Source organism: Acomys minous (genome assembly GCF_964271855.1).
Source record: "Acomys minous genome assembly, chromosome: 10".
In the NCBI taxonomy this organism is placed as follows: domain Eukaryota; kingdom Metazoa; phylum Chordata; class Mammalia; order Rodentia; family Muridae; genus Acomys; species Acomys minous.
Genome location: NC_140491.1, coordinates 87,593,238 through 87,602,765, shown reverse-complemented (window position 1 = coordinate 87,602,765; position 9,528 = coordinate 87,593,238).

Below are 9,528 nucleotides of genomic sequence, written 5' to 3'. Positions count from 1 at the left end.
ACTACTGTGTGAACAGCCCTTTCAGTTGATATGTGACCACAACTGAGAACTCTTTAAATGCTAAAAGGTTGTCTTAAAACTCCCAGTAAGACTTTGTGTCTCTCTCACTCCTATTAGTCTTTTTCCAGAAAGAGTAGCTCAGAAGATTCCAGTCTTATAGAGAGTGTGTCTTGAGTGTAAACTGAAAAACAGCCCTGGGGATTAGGACGTCTTAAACAGCGTCCTTCTTGAAGACACTTTACACCATGCAGTTTTATTTTGGTCCTTTCCCCATGCGTTCACCCGATGTTTGTCAAGTCCCTTCTAATATGCTCAGGACCTTACTGTGATTAAAGCACAATCTGCTTGACAAGCATGGAGGATTCATGATGTAATGTAGTCAAGGTAACGTAGTCAACGTGGACAGCGAGGCAGATGATGGCCCATTGAGAAGTGCTGTTCTGCACCGGTACGAACTGACTCTCGGATGCTGGGTTGCCAGTAAATTAATATGGCTGTGAGTAGCCAGTGCACCTGTTACACCACATTCACAGTGCTGTAATCCAGTCTGCAGGAAGAATTCTTAGTGTGTACTAGTGGCTAGACTCAATTTAATGATGGCGGAAGAGCAATGACCCTTGGCCGGTCATCACTGCGTTATTCGTACAATGAACAAAATATCAGTAGCTTGCTAAAAGCTCAGTAGGAGACAATCTTCCCTCCCAATTAAGCCTGGACACACCCCAAAGAGAAACCTGTGGTAAAATGTGCTGCCTTTGTTACACCTGGGAACTTTCTCCTGTATGATCTTAAAGTTCTGAAATACATTCAAGAGCAAAATGAAAAGTGCCATAAATCCATGAGTCTATTATAAAATTGGAGCTATTTCTAAGACATTGATACAATATAAGTTAATTATAAACATATTTTACTTCAAAGTAGAGGCTTTATTACTTACTGTTGAGATGTGTATTTTGTGGTTTTCTGGTAGTCTAAAAGATGGTCATTTTAAGCAAGTACTTGCTAATAGTGAGTTTTAGGGCCTTCTCATGCCTCATTCTGAGAATACGGAAACAAAACTAAATGAAACACATGTACACAAGTTTACAGGCTTTTCAAAGCCCATGTCTCTTTAGGATTTTACTTTGCATTTTGTTTTGAGGGGCTCTCTCATGTCTCATTTCTTTGCTCATTTGTAATTTAAACACAAATGAAAAACAGACTGCCCACAGTAAGACTGGAAACTGGGTCCATATATGACCCAGCATCATCATAGCACAGGTGAGATAAGGATGTGTCGGACACTGATTGAAATGGTTCGTGCTATTCACTGTTTCTCCAACACAAGTCTATGTGGTAAATACTATGCAGTTCCCTGTTTGGGTGTAGTGACTTGTCACTTACAGGGTCATTTGGGAAATCTAAGACTAGAACTCAGACAAACAGAGTAGAGTAATATTCTACCACAGCATCATCTTGTCCCTGACAATTATCCATGAGTCTGGTGTGGTGTTGGTGGTGTAAAGGAAGGATAACGTCACAGTCTTTGAGTTGTTGTGTGAGCCAAAGGGTGTGGCCGCATCTCCCCTGGCCTCCCTAGCTCTTCCCATTCCCTAAACCTTCCTCTGGTTCACACTATTTCCTGACACCTGTCAGTCTCTTGGTCTATGGCCTCTCTTCCTCTGCCCCTATCTTTTTCCTGCTTTTTGAGTGATGGGAATATTATAAGATGATGAAAGGAATGCCACTGGGGGCTGATACTCATGACTTGCACAGCTCAGAGCTTCTGGAACTGTACAAGAACCAAGGGGCCTCAGAGCAATAGTTCTAGAATCCAACTACACTGGATGCTGTGGGTACCAGCATTGAAATCAAAACATGGAAAAGGAAAAGATTTGATATTGCCTGCTGGGGGTCTTCTGCTCTGTTCCTAATTGTGGTTAAGATGAGCAGCAAAGGGAGTGATCAGATACATTAGCCACGTTTTGTTGGTTGTATGATGAATCTGGCTAGAGGAGGAAGTTGCCTCATTTGCTTCTGTTTTCTCCAGGGCATGTCACCAACAAACTGCTATTTAAAATGTTGAAGAATAGCTGAGAGTGAGCTAGTTCTTTACATGGGGAAAATAGGGAAGGAAATAGAAAACTAGAGTCAGCTCAAACAATATGGTGGCTCCCCTAAACTGACCGTGATCAGGGCCACAGCCATTGAGGTGCTACATGCCACCATCAGGATTGTGTGCTAAGGGCTTTCTCCTCTTAAGTCACTGTAGTGTGTTTCCTGACTACTGTACATTTCTTTCACTCTGCTTGCCTTTCTAGTACGCAACTCGCCCAATGCTAATCTCTATTCATGTACTGTCCAAGAGTTACCATATAGCCATTATTAATTCATCATTCTTCAAATATAGTTCTTTTGAAACAAGCAATCAGCCAGTATGACTTTTATTATGTTTTAAAATTATCTAAGACTTTGTTGGCCAGCACCTGACAACAATTTTCTCACTTTGTAGACAGACGAGTCCTCTCCTTCCTAGATGCACTTGCTCGAGGGTCATGTGAGACGCCCAGCACTTAGCAGGAGATTGTGCTTGATTCATCACTATGCTGAAGCCTGCCACAGTAGGCTGCAAGTTAATGAGTTAATGACTGACTTGAACTATTCAAGGAAGGATGTTTTCAGGATTGTCAACTCCTGATCTAATTCTCCTTATCATTCTGGAGCTGAGGTGGTCTCTGTGGTTCCTCAGAAGCTCAGTAGACCAGGAAACCCCTAAGGAAAAGGGAAAGCATAGGAAAGGCTTGTGTCCATGAAGCTACCTGCTTTGTGGCTTCACTTGCCCCACCTCAGCCCCAACTCTCCAAGTCAGTCCCTTACACGCAGAACATTAGCACTTACCAACTGTGGTTGTCTGAATGTGTCCTCGAAATTTTATGCTGGGAATTTGATTGCAGTGTGGTGCTGTTGGGATGTGGGTCCTTTGGGAAGTGTTTGATTGAACCAATCAGGTGGAGGCATTCATAGTACAAAAATGGCTTCCAGGAGAACACAACATTTGTCTGCTGTCCTTCTGGCTTCTTCTTTGTGAAATGCAGTAAGAAAGGTCTTACCAGCTCTTGGTACCGTGGTTCTAGATTTCTAAGCCCCAAGAACTAGGAAAAATTAATTTCTGTTCTTTATGAATTACTCGGCCTTAGATGTTCTATTATTGTATTCATCTATTCATCACAGAGGGACTCAGTAGTATGTGAACACACTTCTAAACTTTCCCATTCATATGTACATCTGTATAATATTTCTATAATGTGAGATTTTATTATCATTAGTTTAAACCCTTCTCCATTTTTCCAGGCTCCTACATGGTGTAAAGATAGGTCTGACAATTCTTTGATGGGGGAGAGTTCTTATTTTTTATGTCCACCAGAGTCAGTTGATGACTTGGTAAACACTCAAGTTCCAGACACACAATTCTGCCTTCTTTTCTGACCATGTTTCATAGACCCAGACACATAAATTCTCTCTCTGATTTTTCCTTCTCTGTACTTGTAGACAAAACTCTTTGTGCAAATAATAAATAATAACTAATTAAATAATAAATAATATTAATAAATCAACTAATAATAAATAGATAAAAGTAAGCAAACACAAGGTATTATAGTTGGCTAAATAGGGGCTTCCAAATCATGTTCCATCTGATGGAAATTAAACACAAATGCTGCTTCTGATGCCAAAGGACACTGGCTCTGGGTCCTGCTAACAGCATTGAGATCCTGGGTACCCTGGTGAGTCTCATAGAGCCACAACTCATTATAAAAGTTGTGCAGGAGGAGTCAGAGTCAGCCAGTGGCAGTGTGACACCACAGGCTTAGACTGAAGGGGAGAGAGAGATGTGAAAGTATCATGCTGGTACCTTTGAAGGTGGAAAAGGGAGGCAACAAAAAGATAGAGTTTGAAAAGACACAGTTGCCTCCTAGAAGCTGGAAATGTCATGGAAAGAAATTCTTCCCTGAGCTTGCAGAAGAACTGTGAACTACTTTTTTTTTTAAAGATAAAATGATGGATTTTTTTGTTTTAAGCCAATCAGGTGGTCCACAGGAGCCAATGCAGCTGCAATAAGCACACCCTTTTCATATTTTAACCCTTAACTCTGCCTTCCTTGGAGTAAGAGATGATGGGCTTGAGCATGGAATTGCCTCTAAAGATCCAGGCCACTCATAAAAACAGTGTGCCTGCCATTCCTGGGTGTCACAGGTCTGACAGGCTTTCCATCATGCACTGTCACAAATTCCCTGGGCGCTGGCCCACTGATCTCTTACGTGGCATTCTAAACAAGCACACTCTTCACTGCACAGCTGCTGTGCCCTCCAATTTCCTTTGGAGTAACGGATTCTTCTGTCTTGCTTCGAGAAGCATAAAGCATCTGGGGGAGGGGAGAGACCATGTTCTGGGTGAAGAAAATCTCCAAAATGTCCATTTGATCCTTACTGTGGCATAACTATGATCATTCTTGTATGATATTTGAAGAGCTGAGCTGTTGAGAGGCTAGGGATAGCGTGACCCTTTTTGCCTGGGCATGAAGTGAAAGACAGAGGCATTAAACATCATAAAGTGGTCAGTGATGAGGCAGAAAAGGAACAGTCAGAGGGGGAAAAAATACATATTGTGGGCTAGCTCAGTTTTGTTATAAGAGTATACATTTTATAGGAAAGGGAGATATCAAAAGTCAGTACTTCATGGATATTTTAACCTTTATTACTTTTAATTATTTCCCATTAGGAAACTAAATTCTGGACTGGAGAGATGGCTTAGAGATTAAGAGTACTGGCTGTTCTTTCAAAAATCCTGAGTTCAATCCCCAGCCACCACATGGTGGTTCGTAACCACCTATAATGAGATCTGGTGCCGTCTTCTGGCCTGCTGCCTCACATGCAGATGGAATACTGCATAAATAATAAATAAATAAATCTTTTTTTTTAAAAAAAACCCTAAATTCTATTAAAACATATAAGCCTTTTTCATAAAATCTTCAAGCCTTTTTTATTAAAAGCAACATGAGTCCACACATTCATGCACAGGCTTAAGTAATCCACTATCTTGCCTGGATATTCATCCACTGGTGTAGTTTCTGGCTTAGACATCCATTTCTTCAACATGTCTATTTTACAAGTGTGGAACCCACTTCGATGTTCTGATCTTTTCATGTCGCATCCTTAACAAACATGCCCTTCACTGCATCGGCCCTGGTGCCCTCCAAATGGAGTAAATGAACCCTCTGGCCCTGCTCCCAAAAAGCACAGAGCATCTAATGGGAAATAACTCCTGTTCCCAGTGAAGACAATCTTCACAAATGCCCAGGACTTGCCCAAGGTCACAAAGCTCACAGACTTCAGAATCTCGTCAGCAGCCATCCTGTGGCCCTTGGCAGTAAAGAAGGGCTAGGCACAATGCACTGGCCATCTGGTGGGAATAAAATGCTGAGCTTCCTGATAGCTAGATGTTGCCCCAGTGGCAAAGCCGTGCAATTTTTTTCTGAGAGTGAAAAATAAAAACAATGAAAACACTTGTTTGAATGAGGTCTTTGGCTGCTGTCGACCCAGACATTTAAGTGGCCAGCAAATACTTTCTGAGTACTTCTTGTGTATCAGACACCGTTCTGTGCTGGCAACACACAGAGAAATTAGAGCCCGTCTTTGTCCTTAGGGATGACAGAAGACAGCTAAATCCACAAGTCAGATGATAAATAATGCTGCTAGCATGTACAAAGAATTCTCTCTGACACTGGTCTTGCTGATGTTCTCTGCTCATGCCCTAAATTTGATGATTCTTAAACATGTGACAGAACAAATAAGATGAGAAAAGATTCCACTCTTCTGTAGGAGTGTGGACACGTATCTGTAGGAGATATATCCCACAAGACCCCAAGTGGACATTTGAAACCAAATATTGTACCAATCTCTGTGTATAGACTTGACTTATCATATATGCCAAACCAAAATATATAAAGTAAGCACATTAAGAGATTATCAATAATAACTAGTAACAGAGCCATTAAAAACTTACTGTAATAAAATTGCCAGTATCACCCCTTTTTCACGTTGGGTATTTCAAGGTATTACTTGAAAATGTGCACAAAGATACTTTAGCAGTCAATCCGCAAAGCAAAACAGACAGAAAGGATTGGGTGGGTGACGTACAGCACTCAGGTGAGCTGAACAGAGTAATAATTCACTTGTCAGTTGGGAAACTAGACAGCATGAGATGACAGCCACAACTCAGAAGAGCATAAGAAAGCTTGAAAGTGTCCAGTTCTAAAAGTGACCATTTAGTATTCTCGAATTGTGGTTGACTATAGGCATTTTAAGTCTCAGAGTGTGCCTCAAGATAACCAGAGATAATTGTCATCTAATCCTGTTGATGAAAGAAATATATTTGTCCTTCAAATGCAAAAACTTGCCATTTTCCATGAGATAAACTCAGGAAGCAGAGGCAGATGGATCTCAGTGAGTTCAAGGCTAGCCTAGTATACATAGCAAGTTCCGGGCCAGTCAGGGCTACATAGTGAGAGCCTACTCCATACAAACAAAAACATATATGGCAGCTGGATATGGTGATGATCATAATCTGTAATGAAAAGAGAGGAACATTTTTTTTAATGACAAATATAAGAGCCTGTTGGAGAAAGCAAAATACTGGTATATATGATAGCATCTGTTGAACCCACGCAGAATAACAGTGACAGATGAACTGTGCTAAAGCACAAAATTCAGATGGCCAAGCAAACCCTTAATTGAATGAGGAGGGCCCATGGGAATGGCGTCTTTCCGTCTCAGATAAGGCCGCCTTTCTGTGGCAGACTCACTCTGCAGCCCAGGATCTGTTCAACAGCTTACAGCAGGAGCTTGCCATCTTCTCCGAAGCTTTGTATAAAGATGGCAGGAAGTTCCTTCAATACTGATTTAACAAGGAAGTGGGTACGCAGAGGAAAAGGATAGGTCGCCCCTGTTCTTAAGGAGGCATTCAGACTCGCCAAGTCATTCTTCCGGCACATGGGTGTAAATGTGGCTGGCAAGGGAGTTCCGGAATGTAAGAAAAAATAAAATGTGACTGTCATCCTTCCCATATCACGGCAAAGCATGTCATTTCTCCGCAGTCTTTCTTAGCATCTCCTGAGGTGGCTGCGGCTTCCTAACCAGACAGAGCAGGCTGCAGGAAAAGGCAGAAAGATGATGGCAGTTTGCTCAAGACAACAGACAAAACCGTAAATGATTACGTTTCCAGACAATGGACTCCTGATACTCTATTTTTTTTTTTTTCTGACTCTCCTAAGAGCTTTCCACAAGTAGATGCTCTGATAAAGAGTCTTAATTGCCTATTTGATGAGATGGAAGTCAATCTAGGAGACATACCTCTGCACGGGTCTATTAGGGTGTTTTCAGAGAGGATTAATGGGGGACACATCTCCTGCCCTCAAAGTCTGCAGCACTTTTAAACTGGCAGTTCTGGAGTACAGTCTTCTGCCTGGCTGCCTGCATGTCTGTCTGAAAGTGTGTGTCTAGCGCCGTCTCTGACACCAGACTCTGAAGACCAGCTACTCTCCAAGGAATTGCAGGCCCCCAGCAACAGGGTGGGACTGCTGAGGAAGCCTGCTTTGTGGGCTGAGCAGCTACTGGACTCTCCATTCCTCCACGACAGAGACGGCTGCCTACTAAGCCACCGTCCTGCAGACCAATAACAAACCCCCCTTTATAATGCCTGTACCTATTGTTTCTGTTCCTCTAAATAGCCCTGCCAAATACAGATGCTGAGAAAAATCCTTTTGGATAATAACTTGCGTGTAGCTTTTGTCCAATTAAAACATACTAGAGTTATCAACGAGGCTGTTTCTTATAAAACTGGGAATAAAAAAAATATATATATATATATAAACACTGTTGTACCAATTTATTTTTATTGCCGTTTCGTGGAGAATGGTGGAAATAATTGGAGAAGGAATGGTTTGGATGATCTCTACTACCTTATAGCGGCACTCTCTTGGATCCACCAACAGTAAAATAATGACACAGAGTCTTTTTTTTTTTTTTTTTTTTTTTTTTTTTTTTTTGGTTTTTCGAGACAAGGTTTCTCTGTGTTAGCCTTGGCTGTCCTGGATGCACTTTGTAGACCAGGCTGGCCTCGAACTCACAGTGATCCAGAGTCTTTTAACACAGTTTAAAGTTTAGGCCTTTTGCTTGGGCAGTCTCCCAACTGACTATCCAGCTGTTCTGGGTTAATCCTGGCATCATGTCCCGCCATGTGGTTAGCTCTACCTCTCTGCCAGTTCCTTTCTTCTCCCAGAATCTTCGCCTCCCCGCCCCCACCCACCCCCGCCACCCCCATCCCCCACCCCCTACCCTCCACTCCCATCCCTTCTCTCAGAAGTCCCGCCCTCCACTTCTGCCCAGCTATTGGCAGTCAGCTCGTGATTACAACCAATCGGCAAGTGAGGAAGGACAAAGTGAGAGACCAGCGATGGGCCCATAGGAACAGCAATTCCAAGATCTGGCTAGTGCTCAGCTCTCTTGTGTATTTCGCAAGCAACAGTTGAATATACAGAGGCACGCACTCACAGAATGTACCCCAACACTACCTACCTCAGTACAGCAACAGAAGTTGGCCTGAAGCTGTAACTTCCCGTAATCCTTACCACTGTGGTGGAAGGCATGCAGCGCCTGTGGGGACCAGGCACCCTCACTCCTTGTAAGTCTACTACATTCTTCTCCCTCTTGTAGTTTCCTTCTCTTCATTGTAGTCTCTGCTCTAGCCACAGAGGTCTCTCGAAACTCCTTAAGCCCACGAGTCTCGTGAATCATGGATCCCTGGTCCTTCTAAATAGCTTCCAAGTGGATCATAATTAGTCTCCTAAAGTTATAGACCATAATTCCATAAAATTAAATTCTTTATATGCTATTACAGCCATAGTGTAGATTTCTGTCTCCTCTCGAATAGAATAAAGTTGTAATGCATGTTCTGCATTCCTTGGCTTGGATGAAACTTCATACAGAGACGAAGCAGGGCCCTGTCTTCTCGTCCTCTTGCCTCTGACATCCACATATGCTGTTTGCCCTGCTGTTAATGCTATTTGGTCTTCCCATGCCAGAGTTACATAGCAAGCTCATGCTGATATTTCAAAATTCAACATAAAGCTGACTAGTCCAAATATTCGGTTAAACGTTCTTGTTATTTGGCTCTGTGAAGCATCCCGTGTCATAAAGTGTATTCTAGTGTGTTGGGTGTGCACGTAATTGTCTTATTTACTCTTATAACTAAGTTTCCAGCCTGGTTCCTGTGTTGTGTAGGGTTTTATATTTATAAACACATATGTGATACACATATATATTTTATATGGTAAATGAATGGCGATATTAAGACTGTTCTTTTCATTCTCCTTTCCAATATCCATCCACTTAAGTAGAAAGGGAGGCCACAGCATGGCTCTGTTCATCCAAAGCTAAGAGATACACACTTGCTTTAGAACACATGATATTTCAACACAACATTGAGGGAAGGGGG